The sequence below is a fragment of the Lutjanus erythropterus genome, chromosome 9, assembly GCF_056507025.1.
Source record: "Lutjanus erythropterus isolate fLutEry1 chromosome 9, fLutEry1.hap2, whole genome shotgun sequence".
Classification (NCBI taxonomy): Eukaryota; Metazoa; Chordata; class Actinopteri; order Lutjaniformes; family Lutjanidae; genus Lutjanus; species Lutjanus erythropterus.
In genome coordinates this window covers 4544933-4566571 of record NC_139325.1, presented here as the reverse complement: position 1 = coordinate 4566571, position 21639 = coordinate 4544933, and the positions used below count along the sequence as shown (strand labels likewise).

Here is a 21639-nt window from a genome sequence, read left to right as displayed (position 1 = left end):
ACCTCACCTTGTCTCCCACAAAGGTGTACTGACAATTATCTGCAGCTCAGTGTATCTAAAACAAAAGTACTGGTAATCAGTGCTTCCAGCACACACAGTACAGCCCACAGCTGTCCCACCTCCATCAATAATGAAACTGCTGAGATGGTGGAAAAAGTTCAAACATGTTGGACTCACCTTGGACAAATAAACTGAGCTTCAAACAACACACAACTAACATCCACAAACGTTGCCGAACAGAGACTCTCTGCCATCCGTAAACCAGACAATTGGACTCGAGTCATAGGGACTCGGACTCGAGTCGACTCGAGTCGCAAATTTGACGACTTGCAACTCGACTCGGACTTGGAGAGTCAGAGACTCGAGACTCGACTCGCCTTGAGACAAGATGACTCCCCTCGACTTGAGACAAGATTGATGACTCCCCTTGACTTGAGACACGACAAACGAGCCCCTCCCGCATCACTCTTTCACCTGACTGCTCCTCTCTCTCCTCCCCCCGCGCGCGCCCGCTTCACCACGGTGCAACGAGCCCCTCCTTCACCTGACCGCAGCGCTCTGCTCTCCTCCTCTCTCTGCCTCCTCTCTGACAGTCAGTCAGCTGTTCCTGTCAAAAACATGACGTGTCGTGGCTTTTATACCTATGGATGTTAACATTAGAGCTGGACAGTATTACGTTACAAGGCTGGTAAACATATAGCTTCGCTGTTTGTTTTTGTTTTGTTAGTTTTTTTTTTTTTACCCTGCGCTACGTTGACTTTGCTCGTCTCAGCCATAGACTGTAAAGGTCTCAGCTTTATGGTCATCACCTTTGTAAAAAATATTTAATAAATCTCTAAAGCCTCTATTTTCTTTTTCTCTTCTTCTCTTTTATTTTCTTCTCTGTGCATCGGACTTCTACCGACCGCACATAGAGCATACTGAACAAAAAGAAGACAATGTCAAAGTTTGATGGCCAAACCATTTGTGTGTGTTTTGGGGGGGTTCACTATATTAAGGACAACTAGGGGGGGAAAAGCTATTATGAGAACTCAAATATTAGATTTTTTTTTCCACAAATAGGCCTGTTTTGAAATATTTTAAATAATTACTCCAAAATTTAATGAGGTCACACCCATAGATATAGAAATAGAAGTATATAGTTTCTTTATCTATGGTCCTGGCACCCCCTGCACCCTCCAACCTGGGCCCAGGACAACAGACCTGACTACTGTTAGTCTCCCCCCTTCAGCGGGAATCATGGCAACAGCGAATGTCCCAAAAGTGGTCAACTTTGGATACAAAAACTACAAGTCTGACGGAAAACGGCGAATTGCAGAATGCCAAACTTGCAACGCCTCAATCATGGATAAAGAGGGAACCACGTCAAACTTTATCCGCCACTTGAAGACACATGAGGCCAAGTAAGTGAAACCTGCAAACAGTAGCTAGGATGTTACCTTGACTGCACGACCAGTAGCTAGCAAGATAACATTATTTTTACAAGTGTATGTGAATGTGTAAGTTGGTTTTGTTTTGTTTACCCCAGACCCCAGAAAATTACAACAATTTTGGTTTTGGTTATCCCCAAAAAACCTTTTTTTTTTTTTCAACCACATTAACATGATCATTGGGGTCATTGGGTCCTATAGTTTGTTCTCACAATGCAATTGGATCCAACATTTGTATATAAGGCCCGTCCTCAGGTCAAAAGTCACACAAACTCCAATTTTGTCCAATCTGGTCTTCCTCAAATGCAACAACCTGTAAATGTTTGTATTCAGCAAAATGTTAACATAAACAAAATAAACATGTTTTTGTTTGAAACATGTCACATCTTTATTGGAATGTAGCCTTTCCCCATCTACCTTGGTCTAAATGATCAAACATGTAATGTAAGAATAGATAAAATTAACAGCTTTATGCTTTAATCCATGCAGACTAGACTGCATGCTCTTTTTTGGATGAGGAACAATAGTGAGAGACTTGACTTGACATAATCTGCGACTTGACTTGACTCAACAACCTTGTGACTTGACTCAACTTGACTCGACAACCTTGTGACTTGACTCGACTTGACTCAACATAACCTTGTGACTTGACTTGACTTGCCCATGACAAAAAAACTTGGGACTTGCTTGAGACTTGGACCGAATTACTTGATACTTGCTTGGGACTCGGATTGGAGGGACTTGTGCAATTGTCTGCCGTAAACTCAGAAGGTGGGGGGCAACAGAAAGTGCTCTATTGCTGCTGTACAAAAGCATTATTCAACCCATTCTCCTCTAAGGTTCCCCCTGTTTCTTTACCAGGTTATCCACCCCTAACAGGAAAAAACTCATACAGATCACACACAACCCCTCCAAAATTATAGGCCTCCTCACCCCCAACCCCTTACACCTCAACAGTACACCCCCACATGCAGAGCACACACCAGAGCAGGAACCTCGTAAACCTTTTTCAAATTGTTTCCATCTGAATGTAGACACAGATCACTGGCTTGGAGACGGCAGACATTTTGTTCCCTCTGACATAGCATCACTAAACAAAATACACCAATAACTACTGGGTGTTGAAGTGTTTTGTGACCTGTGTGCAAATGTGAATGGAGTGATATCTGTACTTGTAATGTGTTATGTATATATTGTATATATGTATCTGTGTTCTGATCTGAGGAGCTGTGCAGACTGGCAACAAATTTCCTTCTATAGGGACAAGAAAGAATCTAACTTGGGATCACACAGTATTGATGGTTTCAGAGAGAACCCAAGCAAGGTTTCTTACTTCTATGGATTCTTTGATATTGATCGTGAAACCTTCACTTCCTCTCCCTTGGCAAAAGCCTCAGTCAGGACACCTGACCATGTGCAGCAGCTGGTTACAGAAGGCTTACAGGCATCAAATGTCAATAAAAGTTCAGTGATCTATCTTTCTATGTGTGTCAATGTGGACTGCCTCCTCATTTAGGCAATGACTGGTTCAAAGGTAATATGTCTTGCGATCTGGCCCTCATCAGCCACCATATTACAAAGCAAAAGGAGTGAACACAGCCATATAAAACAGTTTTGTTACCCTAGCAGTGATGCTAACAACAAATCAAGTGATGTAAATCCTGGAAGTGAGAAAGTAAGTTGACATTCTGTGCAGACCTGGTGCCTGTTGAGAGTTCGGCCTGTCTCGACTGAGGACGAGATTCACAACCCAACGTACGATGATGTCTGGCAACTGGTGCTGTGTCTCAGACAAATAGTGGAGCTGATTTGTGCTCCAAAGACAACCACTGGTCGAACAGCATACTTGAAAGTTTTCATAGAGGAGTACTTACAAAGCAGAAAGTAAACTTTTCCAGATCAGCCACTGAAACCAAAACACCATTACTTGTCTCATTACCCAGAGCTAACCATTCGCTTTGGGCCTCTTATACATTTATGGACTCTATGATTTGAGAGCATGCATCCATCTTTGAAACAGTGTGCTCGCAAACTCATGAGCATCGGCTTATGCAAGCTTACCTTAGTGCTGGTTTTATTCTCCTAGTATGTGTTGCCATTGAAAGAGGCACAGACTTTTTTGTACAGTGATAAGATATGAGAATCAATTGCCGCGCTTAACTCCCAGCCAAGCAACACTGTTGTACATCAAGTTAAAGTGAATGGCACACTATAAAAAGTGTGTTATCCTGGAGAAAAATAATGAAAGATTTGTCTTTAGCAGGATTTGAATTAAGGATTAAGTTCATTTTAATTCACAATGCCACTGCTATCTACTTTGTCGCAGAAAAATGCCAGTCTGTCCATCTTGTTTATTGGGGGTTTATTGTCTGACAGGAAGTATACGCTGTCTGCACTGATCATAAAGAGCTACTAGACTACTGTCCTTTGGCAGAGTGTAATATGCTTGTCAGTGATCTCACTCCACCACTCTTTTCCATTTCTATGGAATGCTGGAACCTAGTGATCTGATCAGGGAGGCCATCTTCTTTATATTTCCCAGTATCCCTGCAGAGTCACTAGGTTGTATGGTGGAGCATCCGATATCGCAAGGAGTAGAGAATGTGAGAGAGCAAGAAGAAGAGTTCACAGAGCCCATTCATTGCAGAAAACATCTGGATGCTTTGGAAAATGATGGTCATTAAGGTTTCAGATGCAAGCAGTGGTGGACAGGCCGTCTGAGGGGCAGGGGCAAAAAAAGACAAAAAGGGCAGCAGCTGTATGGGACACCAAAAAGTCATGATGCACTCTTTCATGATTTATCCAGTGGAGGGATGTTTGTCCACACAAAGGGCACTTAATCTCTATTTATCCACTCAAAGAGCACTCCAGAGGGCACTGTTAGAGGTTTTGTCCACTTGAAGGGCACTCTAGAGGGCACTGTGTCACGTTTTGTTCACACAAAGGGCACTTCATAGGGCACTATTAGATGTTTTGTCCACTCGAAGGACATTCTAGAGGGCACTATTGGACATTTTGTCCACTTGGGGGGCACTTTAGGAGGCAATTAATCACAATTTAACCAGTCAAAGAGCACTCCTGAGGGCACTATTAGATGTTTTGTCCACTCAAAGGACACTCTAGAGGGCACTAAACCACATTTTGTCAACTCAAAGGGCACCATAGGGCATACAATAACATTTTGTCCAATCAAAGGGCACTCCAGGGGTCACTTTTTCACATTTGGTCTGCCCTAAGGGCTACTCTAGAAGACACTTTTTAGAATAATCTTGCAGTTGGCAACTGTAGAGGGCATTCATCATGTTCTATCTACCATAGGGGCATCCTGGAGGGTACCTGTACACATTTTTTTCAAACACTGGGGCACTAGAGGGGTGCCACCATGCTCCATCCTTGAGCCCATTAGTGGTTACAAGTCATGTTTTCTTGTTTCAAAAATAATTTCTATGTGATAACATGAAGGGAAATACATATTTACAATAACTTGAAGAGCACATATGCTAGGAAAAATACACTAGGAATGGATGCAATAAAGAAACAAGATCATGTGGAGAACATTAAATATGATGAGAACAACTGCTGTCAGTTAATTACTGTAAATTTACAGTAAAAGGTTAACAGTGTAAAATTCGTATTTTGTTTTATTTTTATTAGCTATAAAAACATGTAGTGTATTGTATTTAAAGCTGTGTTGCAAGGCCAAAAGAATTGAGGATAGAATGAGAAAAAAAGGAAAATTAATTACCATAAAACAAGTGTAAAATATGCAAATTTGCATTTAGTTTGAATGAACATATGTGCATTTTAATTATAAGCGAAAGAACCCAGAGTGTGACATCACTCTGCAAAAGCACTTTATCAGCTCCCATTACAAGCTGTGTTCCTCTAATATACTCCATGCATCCATCAGTCCTCATCACCACACACACACACACACTCACACGGACACACACTTCACTCTCTGCCTGACTGATCCATTTCAGTCCCGACTCACTGCTGTTAGTGCCCACAAAAGGTCAAAGACTGACCTTTACCTCCACTCTCAGGTACCACAAATCTCCACTGAAAAGCTCGCTTGCATGACTGTGTGTGTGAGTGTGTGTGTGTGTGTGTGTGTGTGCATCCCTGTCCGTGTTCCTGGGTTTATGTGTGTGATCCAGCACTTCAGCAGAACGAAGCTGGCAGGCTCATTATCATAGGCCTACTCTAAAACAGATAAGGTAGGGATCTATCGGACTGAAATGATGGGACCTGAGTGGGCTTCTAATGGCCGTGGCGTTTGCCAGGCTGCCCCTGTAAGTGGATTTCTACTGCAATCTGCTGTTTGTTTATTGGAGTGCCTGTTGTTTTGGATGCACTCCATAGAGGATACAAATTGCATTATTCACGGCAGGCAGGCTGGTAATGGCAAGGATGAATGATGGCCCCTATTTCTCTCCTGACAGAGAAGGTCGGGAGAGGAGCTCTATACAATTACACACAAGTTTGTGTTCGATCAGCGGATAGCTACGGGTGAAGTGCTCACCACACGCCGGAGGCCTGGAGGAATGGAGTTTAGGGAAAGGAGGGCTGAGTTTGACTCTCGTAGGGATTTCAGGGGATGAAGTGTAGCGTTACTAAATGAATTTGCCTTTGCCAAATTTTATTCTGAACTCAGATGTCAGGGGATGTGTGCTATTTTTTTAAAAGCCTGACCATTGATTTTTATTGTTGAGTCAATTTAGTATCCACCAACAACAAGCTAACATAGCAAATTGATGTAAAACATATAATCTGCAGAATTTTTTTTACTTGCTCCTCATTCTTCTTCATTACAGAGTACAAAGTGGACAATGACAAGGCTGATGTGACACAAATTACGATTTGGATTAGACCCCTATGCTGGATTACCTTTACAATGGACCAATAACTGCCTGTTACACATATCAGATAACATCCCTTCAGAGTCATCCACTTTTGATAAGATGGATGTTCTTTTCCTGACCATCCCTGTGAAAAAACAAAAGGGTCAAAACATCATTTTCCTTTTATCAGATTTTTCAGATGTGAAATATTCAAATTGAACCTCTGTAGACAGGATGGAGCTACATGTGAAACCATGACAACTTGTTTCCAATTATGTGGGAGAGAATTTTTGAGATCATGTATATGAAGAGAGCAAAAATGAGGCCAGCAGTCCATATAGTGAGTCGGAGCCATAGACTGTATTTAAAAGGTTTGCAATCCTGTTTTATATACAGTTCATGGTTTAAGTGAGTTGTTTCCCAGCCAGTCCCTCCTCCCCAGAATCAGGGAAGCTCATTGGCTGCAGCGGCTGTCATAAAGGAATAAACAAAACAGAAAATATTCATGTGTAAAAAGATGAAATCAGAGAATTTTGACCTTTGTTGTCTTTAAAAAATTACTCAGACCAACTGATTGATTATTAAAATTGTTGGCAATTAAAGCTGATTAATCGTTGCAGCTCCAATGTACTTAAAAGAGCTATACTCTTAACATGACCACATTACATTTTGGAAATTATTTCATCCTGAACAATAATGACCAGCTTTGGGGAGAAGAAATGTCTATTTCCATCACATTATTTGTGCTTTCCCCAGGAATGTATTCAGATGCACCCCTATTCAATTATTTACAGTAAAAATGCAGAAATGAGTTTAAAATTCTGCAAAGTAATGAAACACAAGCCGATTAAAACATGTTCAACAACAAAGTGGCCACAGAAAGAAACAACAAGTTTCCAGGTAAACCGATGAGCCAACATGTTAACTTTAACAACAGACGAGACAGAGTTGATTGCTAAGGACATCAAATTGTTGACTTTCTTAATTTGCTTGTGTTTTGCTTATTTGTGTTTTCTAATAGTTCCAGAGTGTTGATCTTTCTCAGGCACCATGGGAAAAGGCAAGATTTCAAGAGGACATGTCACCTATTTTCCTGCATTTTTTATAAAACTTTCCAAACCAAAAAAGCCACTTCCCTTCCCTGTCCAACAGTAGTGTTCTCTTACATCACCTGCTCCCAAGAGCCTAATCAGCTCCCTAGTCTATATAAACCTGCCTTTGAGCAAGTCCTCCCTGCCTCATCATCCATGTAGCTTCATGTTCACCAGCTATTTGTTCTGCTTCCTCTTTGGTGTACCTTTACCTACCTGCTTAGTAGTAGTTCACGTGCGCCACCAGTGAAAGTGCCAATGGACTCTGCGAGTGCAGTAGAAGGATGGTAATAAGATATCAGTTTCTTTGCCACCCCTGTTTGATTAATGGTCTCAGTCTGGCCACCCCTATGAAAATTGTCTGGTTTAGCACTGTCCAAGACTATTGTGATTGGTTTAAAGAAATATAAAGAAGCCAAATAATGTGTGGAGCCAGACATTTCTCCAGTGCTGACATAGTACTGTATAGGTCTGACTAATGACAATGTAAAAATACTCACTTGGCATTCAACAATTTCTAAAACTGTTTCCTTTATACTTAACTGATGATATTATTTACGGCAAGATGCAATTAATACAAACTGATTTAAAGTATTTTATATGGACTGTAAAATGTCAGCAGCCTTTTATCTCCTGCAAGTAATTTCATTCTGTTTGATGGATACTAAGTGGCAACCTGACACATGTACTGTGCAAACATAAAAGCCTTTATTACTGATAGTGATATGTATATATTTTAATGAGTACCTGTAGACAAAGTATGCATAGAAGATTTTTTAACAGCATGTGATGCTCTGTCAAGAGATGGTATTGCAGAAATCAGATGTAGTATAAGTATTATTGTGTTAAACAAGAAAGGTCTCCCCAGATGTGAAATGGGATGAAACCATGAATGCAGTGTTCTATCCATCCATCCATCCATCCATCCATCCATCCATCCATCCATCCATCCACATGTTTAGATGAAATACAACTGACTTGAGTGATGAGTGTGAAAACACAAGACAACATCACTGAAATTTGAAAGGAGATTGAAACCTGATACAAACAAAGCTGAGGTTAAAACTGACTTATGGTTAATTTTCAGATAGTTGTAGCAGCAGCTGTAGTAGTAGCTGCAGTAGTACTAGGTGGGATTTGGAGGACCTGGATTAATGTCCTCAGCAGTTCAGAAATCGATGGTAGGGTTACTGTTGTTGCCCGGGTGGTGGTGGCAGCCTTCAAGAAAATCAAAAACATACATTGTCAGATATGCAGCAGAGAAGTTTCTCAGGAATTTTACAGTGATTGACATTCAGGTGTGTTGAATGTTGAATTGTAGAGAAAGCACTTACCTCATTGGACTTGCTGGAGCCAGAGTTAGAGTTAGAGTCTGATCGAGCAAGTCGTTTGTGCTCTGCCTCCATCTGGAGAAAATACGTCACACAGTCTGATATTGGCTGAGGTATACTATTTCAACATTATATGGTATGAACATATAAGAACACTGGTATTGATATTGAGTATGAGACTGTTACACTTACAGGATGAGCCAGAGTGAGGCTCAGGAGGCATCCAAGCACAAAGAAAACCTTCCTCATGGTTACAGAGATCACACCTGGTGAAAAGAGAACATTCAAGACTTTTTCACATCAACAGCTTTTCCAAAATATCAGCAACATCACCATTTCACCAACCTTACACAAAACCAAACATTAATATATTTACCTTCAAGTCTTCACAACTTCAGCAGACTGTCTCTCAGACGGTTGAGGAGGTTGTTACTGTGTTGCTCTGAATGTTGAGCTTTTCTTTTATACAGTTACAGGAGCTGATGTCATGTCATCAGCATAAAGTATTGTTGGGAAATTGCAGCTATTAGGAAATCTTCCACCTCCTTATTTTGAAGTGAGGAAATAGGCAGAGCTGGTGATGATCAGACACACCTGTACAGTATGGTAAGAGCAATCTGTTCAAAAACTCATAAATAACGAATTTCAGCATAGTCCCAGCTCTGTTTGATACAGTTTTGTGACTTTTTAAGTGTTAATTTGAGTCTTTTTTTTTTGCATGTTATGACCTGTACTTAACACACCCACATCCTATCCGTTTATTCACCACAAACCCAGCTAAGAGTTAGGGTTAGGGTCTTACTTATCATTTTGACAAACTGCCATGAACCCCAAAGTGAAGAAGGAAAATGACACAGTCACCTATAAACACTGTTGTGGATTTTATCCTTCCCCCATACATCAGAAGAAGGAAATACACAGGAGTCCAATATGTCTTATGCTTAAACTGGTTTAATAATACTTGATCAAGGAGAATGAAGTAATAACCAGTGCACAGTTGGTATTGATGTTCCCTTCAGTTCTGGAGCTTCAGTCCTCTGAGATTGTCTTTAATCAGTCACGGACAAGGTCATGTTGAACCTATGCCCAAATAAGGTCAGACCCAACACACTGAATTATTGTCTCTATTGGTCTGTAAATCCAAAAACAGGAATTATGAATACACAAGGTCTGAGACCACAGGTCCATGCCCCTGGCTCCACAACTCAGGGTCTGTGTTATCCAAACCAGATTACAGTTCCGTCTTCTCCGTTCAGAGAGACAAGACAACGCCTCTCCAACCTCAGCCGCCATAGCAACACTATCAGGTTGTTCCCTTGTTTATCTGAAAGGAGAAGACGGCTGCATCTACTGTCTGAAGGAGAGACAGTATGTCTGATTTTTTTTTTTTTTTAACAATATTTTTATTATTTTTTTAACTTTTACAAGTAAAGAATGGATACACAATATGGTCCACAGAAATAAAGTGCAAATCAAGCAAACAAACAGACAGAACAAAACAGACAAATCAAAAAACCAGAACACTAGCTCATATCCATATAAATAATACCCAGGGTTACAGTAAAAATGTGCAGTATGAGCAATCAAGAAAATCCCTGCAACATGATATTAGAGACCCCAGGCTCTACGTAGTTCAAATAGGGTTCCCAAACATTATATAATTGATCTGTTTTTAAATGTAATGTACATGTAAGGTACTCTGATGGTACTAGATCAAACACCACTTTTTGCCAGCCTTTAACAGTTGGTACTTTTTCACTGATCCACTGCAATATAATATTCTTCCTCGCTGCGTAAGTAAGAAGACAATATAGCCTCTTATTATGTTTAGATGTTAAACGTCGGCTTGGGAGACAGTATGTCTGTTAAAAGTTAGTGTAGGTCTCTCAATATGTCCAAGGCCTTAGCATGTTGCTTAAAGATTGGAAAATTCCCTAACAAACATGTACAAATAAATCTGCCTAAATCTATCAATTTATCTATCGATCTACACATCTTCATTAATGTTTCTCAAAGATATAGATTTTATCAAAAACAAACACATTTGGTCCATGTTTTGCATTGGTGAAGTTTATTTAGCAGATAGCTCTACAGAGAATACAGTGATTTTGTTAGACATGTTTATTGCACTAAAATGATAAGTGTGTCAGACAACATTTTTGAAATCTGAACCTAGGATGACACATTTTCACAGAATGATAACGAACCAGAGTGAGACTCATAGCATCGTTGCTAACAGTTGTACGGAGTCCCACTGATGCATCCCAAAGATCTGGCTCACCCAATTCATCCTAAAAGAATGAAAGAAGGATCATTCACTAATCACATCCACTGAAAAACCATGGAAACTAAGGCTGTGGTGAGCATAGAATTTTGATTACGGTTGATTGTCATAGAAATGTTGCAAGTTGAAAATTAGCCTGCTTACTGGTTGGCTAACATTGGCACATGTACAGAAATGTTGATTAGGTAATCCTTAGAAATAAATTAAAACATGAATGTATTAATAAAGAATGGGCCTGATTTTTCTTACCACACACTATAAAAACTTCCTCACACAGAAAAACAGGAAGGGCAGGGAGAACAGAGGTACAACTTGTGTTGATATCATGAAGTTCCTTAGAAGATAAAAATAGTGTAAATTCTGTGACAAGTTTATTCATGAAACCCACTGCCAAACCCATTGAACCATTAAAATAAAACATTACACAAAGATTGAACTTGTGAAATGCATAATCACCTGTTCATCATGCATCGTGTTTTGGAAGCCTTCAGTCTGAATAAGGTTTTTTTTTATTTAAAAAAAAAATTCAGAACAGGATTAGAACAGAATATTCTAATTATGACTAAATGTTGTTTGTAGCAGTACTAGTAATGTTCAGAACATAAAAGTCACTACATACAGTCAATATCTTATTGCGAACAAATCTATAAAAGTAAAAATTAATCATTCACAGTAAAACCTGTTAATTATTTCAAGAATAATCAAATTAGGCAAAAGTACATTGAGCTGAACCACATGACCTCAGACTGCATATGAAGAACAGGTCAGAGGTCCATGAACTCTTTCACACACTGAAACACTGATCACTGACCTGCTGTGATGGAAAAAATACTCACATTATTTATTTAGGTATTTTTACATTGTGGTATTAGTGTTTTTACTTAATTACAATTTAAATATTTTGCATGTTATTGTTTCCTTTTTTGAAAAATCAACATTTTTATTGCTGTTGTTGTACTTTAATGGTATTTTTATCTTTATTTTTTGATGACTAAATACAGACCTGCAAACTCATAAGAGGAGAAAAAGGTGTCATGTTGGTAAACCAGTCCTCTGTCCTCTGTCCCCTGTCCTCTGGGGGTCTGGGAGCGTCTGTCCTGCTCCAGAAGAAAAATGTTGTGATTTCAACATGTGAACAAAACATTCTGGTGACTGTTTCAGTTAAAAGAGTTAGTTCACTCTTCTGTTTGTGGTTTCTGCAGACATTACTACCTTTACTTTTACCTTTGTGCTGAAGTAAAGTAAATACAGTAAAAGTAAATCTACATTAAAAGTAAAGTTACTTTACTGAGTATTTTTACTTTTGCAATTTATAGTTGTTCATTTAATAGACCTGTCTTATCTTCTCTTTTGTATATTACCATTGTTCTTAAATAAAACAAAAGTAATGTAATAGAAAAAAATGCAGAACATGCAATATTTCTTATCTGATTACTTAATTAATCGGCAGAATAATCGATAGATTATGCTTTAATTTTACTGGTTCGGCCCACTTGAGATCAAATTGAGCTGTACGTGGCCCCTGAACCAAAATGAGTTTGACTACTACACTACTTCAGTATATATCACTCATAACACAAGTTAGACATTATGATGTTTTGGACCTTTACTTTAGCAAATTTTCTCTAAATGGACCTCTTTGAATTTTAGTTGAATACCCCTGCGATATAATTAGGGTTTCATGTCATGACAGCCGAGCCCTGTTCATGATCGGGTCTGGGTGTATGGGCGGGACAATAATATTGCAGCTCCAACTGTCATCACCAATGCAAGATGGCAGCACTGTTATCTGGGATATTTTAGCTTCATTTTTGTACAGTGGGAGGAAGCACAGATGTGTCTTGACCAAAGAGACCAGTACATCACTATCCCTAGAAACATACACTTTATATTTCAGGAAAATAGGCCCTGATTATGATATAACTCATTTCTGATATTTCTCATCTCTTGCAAATGGCTCTCATTCTCCTGCATATGGACCTAAACCTCCCTCCTGTGGAGTTAGGAAGTTTTATTTTTATTTGCACACATAAATCTGCACTAAAATACAATACCGAAAGGAAAAATAAATAAATGCGTCAGGAGGTCACTGGCTTATACAAGGGACTTCCCCTCCTTTTAGGTAAAAACAAACAAAAACAATGCCAATCAAAATTAGCCCAAATATAATTTATGAAAAACATAAAGTGACAAACACACAATTAGTAGAAAGAAAACTCTCAAATGATCCAGTGAAAACAAAAAATACATAAACAATATGTTAAAAAGTAACATAATTGTGTATATGTCAAGAAATAATTAAACATCATGAATTAAATGTGATGCCAATTTCCTTTTAAAAATCTCTAAAGTAGTCGAGCTCTTGACAACATGTACTTTAGCATTCCATACCTGTGCACACGATGTCTGAGGAAGAACTGGCTGTGTGTTGTTTTATAAAAATGAAGGTGAACATGATCGACCTGTCTTGTGTTATGAGTGAACTTGAGAATTTAGTTAGAAAGGACTTATGAAAAGAAGACAAAGGCAAAAACAAATATTAAAACAGACACACATATCTGATGAATATGTGTCATAAATTCTGCAGAGAGGGATGGCACGGTAAGAACACACACTCACAGCAAGAAGGTCCTGAGTTCGATCCCCCGGCTTGCTGGGGCGGGGCCTTTCTGTGCGGAGTTTGCATGTTCTCCCCGTGCCTGTGTGGGTTCTCTCCAGGTTCTCCAGCTTCCTCCCACAGTCCAAAGACATGCATGCTAGGTTAATTGGTGACTCTAAATTGCCTGTAGGTGTGAATGTGAGTGTGAGTGGTTGTCTGTCTCTATGTGTCAGCCCTGTGATGCCGACTTGTCCAGGGTGAACCCCGCCTCTCACCCAATGTCAGCTGGGATAGGCTCCAGCAGCCCCAGCAACCCTTACGGAATAAGCGGTTACAGAAAATGAATGAATGAATGAATATTCTGCAGAGTCTGAAAGAGTTGCCAGTCTTACAAACTGTTTTTGCAGCAAATAAAGTTTATTATATTACCATAAATTAAATAAGGAATAATCTAAAGATTTCACCCTGAAAATCAGAGACCATCTCTCAAGAAATGTATTATAACGTGACAGTCTCCTGTACATTCTGATATCATGTCTATTTGAAGTACATGCTCAGCATGCTTACTTGTCACATTCATCTGATTACTGTGTTAAGTGCAGACACTTACTATGCATTCTGCTGTCAGGGACTATTTGTTTCTAATCAGGATGAAGCAGACTGTGCATATTGCCATTTGAAGCATATAAACCTGAATATTAGTTGCATTTCACCTGAGGGCTTATATTCTAAACAGCCTCTTAACACTGTATCCGTTTTCAGTGTCATGAATGCGGGGGAAATAACAAAATTGGTTTTCTGTACATGACCACCACCAGCCGGAGATAACATGAAAACAATACAAGAAGGGAAATTACATTATATTCACAAGAACGTCATTGCTAATATTAAAACTCCTCTCCTTGAAGGGGCTCTTATATTTCAACAGACCAGATCAGCACACAGTCCTGTAGTTTTATTCTCTATGTCTATTAGTGCCTATTACAGCAGTTTCCAAACTTTCTTGGCATGAGGAATGTAGTTACATGAAAAATCAGTCAGGCATTTTGTGGGAGCCATATGTCAATAAAACTTTGTGGTTGCCCTAAAATTCAACAAGACACCTGGCCTTGTGTCATGGGACATAAATGGCGGACTATAAACCCGCTGGTCGATTTAAAATGTTTGTCCAGCAGAGGCACCATGGCTGTTGCAGAAATGAAGTCCTTCAGGGAGTTGTGCAGCTCTTTACTTCGAAAGCAGATATTCCATTCTTATTCTCTCTGGCACTGATGCATCACACTTTGACCCTTTCTTCTTCACATAGCCTTCACAGGACTGTTGTTGGCGTGTGTGGGTGAGTGCGTGATCAACGGACCTGCTGCTTGTCTGGAGTTAATGTTTCATACATCCCACTCTCATCTCATTCTTGTGAACACGACATCTCAAGAACTCCTTGAGGGACGTTCTTCTAACTTGGCACAAATGACCAGTTAGACTCAAAGATAAGATTTTGGTGAACTAATGTCAAGGTCACTGTGACCTCACGGAATACATTTTTGGCCAGAACTCATGAATTCACACACTCACTATGACAAAATTACACACAAATCTCACAGGATAAAATGATGAAGTGATGACATTTTATATCCAAAAGGTCAGTTTCGGGTTCAGCTCTCTATCAGTCCTCTGCCCTCCTCCTGTAAATAGTCCCCAAGTGAAGACAGCATGTTTCTACTCGGACATTATTCACTGGAATCATACATATATGATGAGAACTTTCATTTTACCAAAACATACACTTAATACCTTTCAAAGTCCTGTATTAAATACATTATGAAGGTGGTGGTTGCTGGTTGGTGGCAATAAAACTGTGAGGTAGTAATTCTATTTTTTCGACTGCTCTGTTTTATACGACCATTGACTTCTCACTCTTCTTAATTGGCCACTAGGGGCCGCAAGTGATCTGCAAGTGAACTGCTTCAGATTGAAATTTTGTTTCAGCTGGAGGTCATGTTTATGCTGGACTTTGCAAATCTCTGCTGGATGCATCCAGCAGTTGTGGTGGCATTGCAGTAGATGCTTCACCGTTTGTTCCGCAGCGAGGATCTGCACTCTTCTAGTTAGTGTATGCAATCTTGAGGTGTGGCTAAAAATATTTAGTAAGTTCAAGTCACCTTGACCTTCGACCACCAACTCTAATCAGTTCATCTTTAAATCCAAGCCACTTATGAGATACCATGTTCACAAGAATGAGATGACCTGAAAACATAATGCCTCTGGCCATAAAAACAAAAAGGTATAAAAGTCATTAAAAGGTTTTTCAAGAATTCTGAATCACAGAGGTCCCTCAGCATACAGACATGAATGTGCATAAAAAATTAGGCTGATTGGTCCAGTGGTAATTGAGACTAGTTGTAGACAAGGTTCCAAAAAATTTACGACATGATTCTAACAAAAATATCAGTAGGGGTTGTATAGGATTACGAAAGAGACTCAACAAGTACAACATACATTGGTAATGAGGGGATTTTCCAGCTCTTCCAAAAATGGTCTTTGAGATTCCTGTTGTTGGTTGGCTCTTAATAAATGGCCTGTATTTATATAACACCTTTCTTATCTTCCAACAACTCAAAGTGCCTTACAGTACATGCAAACATTCACCTATTCACCTATTCACCCACAAACACACATACACTGACGGTGGTGGGGGGTATACAAGGTGCCAACCTGCTTATTATGTATGTAGGTGACCAGATTCAGGCATTGGCCTATCCCTAACATTAGGTGCTGAAATTACCCATAAAAACACAGGTCTGTGGTTGTCTTGTCGCAGCCCCTGGAGGAATAAAGTGGAGCTCCAACCATGCGGTTACAGGGCTACTAATGAAGAGTCTGCAGCTAGCTTCTTTTTTAAGCTCTAAATTCAACTTGTATTCACAGATTACCGGTAAGCTGACATAAGCATCATCAAATACTCAATGCCAAAATTCTGTGTTAAGCACTACCTTAATGTTCTGTTTTTTCCTCCCTGCTCCTCATGCACACCTGTCTGCAATCATCACCTCCCAGGCTGCTCACCTGCTTCCCATCAGTTCACCAGCCCTCCTGTGAAATCAACCGCAGCTCTTCTGCTCATTGCTGGACCAATGCCTCCACTAGAGAGGCTGTCTAGCTCAGTATAGTTTCACACCATATACTGTATTGTATCATGATTCTCTCTGTGGATTCCTAGCCTGTCCTTAGCTGTATTTTCCTGATCTTTTTAGGACTTTCCCTCATATGACTGCCACCCTGGATACTCGACCCTACTCACGCCATCCCCCCTCACTCTTCTGGCCTCACCAGCCATTCACCTCCCCATGCCAACTCGTTCCTGGAAGTAAAAGCAATGAACCTTCATAACCTCACCTTGCCCCGGAGTCTGTCTTGCTGTGTCAGTTCAGATGTCTCGTCTGGATTGTGGTGTGCTGGACAGTCAGGGGGTGGGGGCATGTTTACAGACAAAGAAGTAAGAACATCAACTTGAAAATCCACAGTGGAAAATACCCACTTGCTGGTTACAATAAGTGGTCATGATGTGGTTAAGTGTTCATTAAACTGTAATTGTGGAATCTGATCCCTATAACTGTATGGATGTGTCCTAAGTATGGATGAGAGCAGCTATGTCACGTCTCTGTCTTGAATGACCACGCTGCCCTTTGACACTAAGTGAATGGCTGCTTTTCCAGAGCCTGTTTTCACTCAGAGACTTAATCACAGGTTAGTTAATGATGCAACTGAGTAAATGTCATGTGTGACTGTGGGTCAAAGTAAATCAGAGAAGAGTTTTAGTGATGGAGTTTTTACTGTGAAACAATATGGCCCAACCACAAAACACCCTGCTTTTAGAATGAAGTTTGGATCAACAGCACCAAAACAGCAAAATAAAGTGTCTGAACAATATAAAAAGTAACAGATATCTGAACTATATTACTTGAAGATTGAATATGGTAATACGGTTTTACATGTCAGGACCATCCTGTTTGATGGAAACGGACTGAAAAGGAATCTATTTCTTAATTTCTTAGCACCAGCTGTTGATCAGCAAAGACACTTCACCCGATTTGCGATACAATGTGAGCTCCTAATAACTACTCTAAGTACTCTTAGAAATAAAGGTGCTAACTACAACCATACAAAGTTCTTTGGCTTGTCCCCGTAGAACCCAACGTGAAAGGTTATACCTAGAACCATCTGTAAAAGGTTTCACCGATAATATCTTATGAGAGGTTCGACGCCTCTTCTGTGGTGTAATGGTTCTACCCAAAACCCTCTCTGGGGGTTCTATCCAGAACCTTTTGACCTTCTAAGGATGCGAATAAAAACGCACTCATGGGGTTCTACAGAGAACCCTTTTATATTCTATGGGAACACACACACTGGGAACCTTTTTATAGTATGTTACAAAGATCCCTTGACGGATATACAGTGTTCTTCATGGAACTCTCAGTCTTACAAAAAACCCTTGACAAATCCTTTCTTCAAAATGAGTTCTTCAAAGGCAAGTGGTTCTGGGTAGAACCTCAGCCCTCCAGGAAGAAAACCTTTTGGAAGACTTAGATGAACCCTAACCCTTATATGGCACTCTAAGAGTGTAAAAAGCAATATGCTTTTCTTATTTTATGTGTTAAAACTGGCAAAGACCTCAAAATTTGTATTGACTACCAGTCAAATTCAAGTGGTTGTTTTCACCCAAAAAGGGGTGGCAGCATGATGAAGCAAACTACCCAGATAGATTACTCTCATCCATCCCGAGTAGATTTTGGGGGCCAAAAAATTACTCCCTAGCTAATGACATTAAGCTATGATATCCATATGGGTGAGTCCTTTAAATTTTGTTTGCCAGAAAATTGGTTACATACATAATCTCACATGCTCTGTCCAGCAAATTGTGGTTTCCTTGGCTTTTCTGGCAGTTACTCATCAGTGAAGTTCCATACTTCACACTACACTGTTAGAACAACAAAAGAACAAAAGAGTTGAAACTAACTCATACTCTTAATGTTTTAAATACACTTTTAAAAAGTTCTGCTGACCTTTAATCTTTCTTTGAGATACATTTGAATCTTTAAGTTTTAGAAGCTAATTTTTTTTTTTTTTTTTTTAAATTGAGAGCTGCAAACCAGATGTCTCACAGTTTTGAATTTTAGAAACTCTAAGTAAAAAAAAAAAGTTTATCTAGAGAATCAAAGTAAATTACCTCAACAAAACAGTATCTGGTTAAACTTGGTCAAAACTCAAATCCATCCATTGCCTTGAAATTTTCAACTTTTTCATTTTTATAGTACATGGAGCCTGTGGACAGCATTCAGCACTCTGTGGCATGTTTGCTTACAGCTGACCTTGTTTTGGTCTTGACTGCTTCCACATTTTAACTGCTGTGTTGTGTTCCTGCAAAAGTTATCTATTTTTGATTGAAGAATTCAGGGCTCATGTCTTCATGTGTCATCTAGTTTGAGCACCATCTACAATAAAGGCTTGCTGACAAGAAACTCATAAATTGAAACTACTTTTCGTGAGTGAGCCTGACTTGACAAGTCACTGCATCTCAGTACATGTTCACTGCCAACATAATGCTGCGTTAACCTGCCAGCCCCCCCGAACCCGACGTCGTTACCCGTGCCCCTGCATCCCTAGCGTCTTCTCAAACCAGAAATCATGACAGAATGTGGAAAGTCCTCAGCTGTGTCAGCCCCACTGTTGGAGGTTGGATGTAGCAGGCAGGGGAACATTATCCTTTTACAGAAATGTATTGATTTATGGAGTTCATAATCTGCAGTGGCACAGAAGGGGGAGATGTGGCTCATTCCAGCTTTCTGAGACTTACACTTTAATGAAGTCATTTATCTCTGATCTAAGGCTCTCCTATCACACCATCCATCCATCCACACACACTCTCGCACACACACATGAGCAGCACCCTCTTCTCCTCTGAGTACATAGCAGGATGAGTCAGAACAACTGCAATATTAAGAGCACAGATGACTCCTCGGTTTTTGATATCTGCCATTAAAGTTTACCTTGTCCAAGCCATTTTATGTGTAATGAGATGATACGGCGCACTCGGTCACTGATTTTCTCCCTCATTTTGTCACGGCATGATTTACAGATAGGATGTATTTTTAACTTGCTGGTAGATAGCACAAGTTTATTATTACACAAGTTATCTATTATCATTTAACACTACAGGCAATAAATCCACCTCACACAAGGGGGAGATTTCGCTACGAAGTCAAACGTTCTTGTTCGAATGGGGCTGGGCGAGCGTAACAGCGAGGATAGGGCACAGCGATTTATTTATCTGGGTTACCTCATCTCTTTACCATTTTCTTCATTACACACTTTGTGCTCTATCTGGTGCCCCAGGTACTCCCAGTCCAAGAAGCTTTTGTGCGATAAAGAAAAGAATGAATTTGGTAAATCTCACTCACATATCTTGTAAACCTCTGGCACCCACTGTATCCTGCAAGTCATGAATAATGCATGCTATTCTGAGCTCCCCATCTTGTTCGCATATGACCTATAGCCAAAATGATTATGCAGATTTAGGGAAATAAATAAATAATCAAATGTTATAAATGGTCACCCGGGGCATGGAAGACTACTGTGCATTTATCAGTCTGTGGGGGACAGAGTGAAGGCTTCCTGTTATTTCGCTTTTTTTTTGTTTGTTTGTTTTTTTTTTCGTCAGTAGAAGTGATTGGCCTGAATTAACACGCTAATGTGGTGGCTGTTGTTTGCACAGCCATTTAAAATGTAATTATTTTCAGCCTAGCGGACTGGCGATGGCAGCTGAGGCCTGCAGCTCATGGATTAGCTTGCCTCAATAAAGCTTCAGACGCAAGTCCTGCAGTTCTAGTCTGAGAGCTGAAAACACACACACACACACACACACACTCTATATGCGCGGCTTAGCGAGTGCAATGGCACCTACAGTTGGTTTTGTTTGTTTTGAACCATGCGTAATTGCATTCTTGTTAGGTTCAGTTTGCCAAAATACAAGCACACCAGGCCTGTAAACACGTCCCCTGCCTTAAAATTGGCTAATTATTGGACAGAGTGGTGAACAATTCTGTTGCTTAAACATCAAGCTTCACTAATCAATAGTTTTTATTACCAATTGCCCAATTGACTGTGATTTAAAAAGGCTTGTTCATAATAACAATTTCCAGAGTTTTTTGGGGGTGCAAACTCTTATCAGCCTCTCCTCCAACCAGCAGACAGCTGTGTTCAAGGTAAAGCAGCTGGTGAACTTAGTGGCTCATCTAGCAGGTGAAGAGCCAGAAAGAAAAAGGAAGAGTGAATATTGGACAGACATTGATCAAGTTGCCAGAAAATTGATTCCAAATGAATGATAATGTGTGTCTGTTGAATATGTGATTAGATGATTAAATGAGGCAGTAATATCAGGGGTCTGTGTTCTTTAGCTTTTGGGGTTTGTTGGACCCATAGACTGTATATAGAAATGGACAACATGTGTCCACTTCCTGCCACTGTACAAAACATTAAGCCAAAATATCTCAGCACTGTCATCTTGTGCTGGTGGCGTCATTTGGAGCCAGAGTTTATCTTAATATAAAATATAATTCATTTTTTTAGCCTAATGTTTTGTGCTTGTTGTTTGATTTATTAGTTTGTCCATTCCGTCCTTTGAGGCCAAAATGGGCAAAATTTCCACCCAGTGAAGCATTTTTTAACTACCAGTTGTGATGGTGAATTTGCAACTGTAAGATTAGCTGGTTTCACTGAGACCAGAATAACGTTGTGAGACTCCTGAAGTCTTGTAATGTGTGCGCACTGTGCATGGTAGCATGTGGTTCTTTATCTTAGCCAATGTTAGTGGTTGGTTGTGTAGCTAAAGTTATCATTTGGCTTGTGTTGCTAACCTTAGCTGCTGTTTTATGTAGCTAAAGTTATCATTTGGCTTGTGTTGCTAACCTTAGCTGCTGTTTTATGTAGCTAAAGGTAGCATTTGGTCTGTGTGGGTGATGTCAGTGGTTGTTCTGTGTCTGTAATATTAGCAGTTGATCTGCGTAGCT

The 21639-nt window shown here is 39.8% G+C and overlaps 1 pseudogene; it reads right to left on the bottom strand.

Moving 5' to 3' along the window:
- Nucleotides 1–6678: 6678 nt before the first annotated feature.
- Nucleotides 6679–21639, bottom strand: part of LOC146320987 (uncharacterized) — an 87097-nt pseudogene continuing 72136 nt past the window's right edge.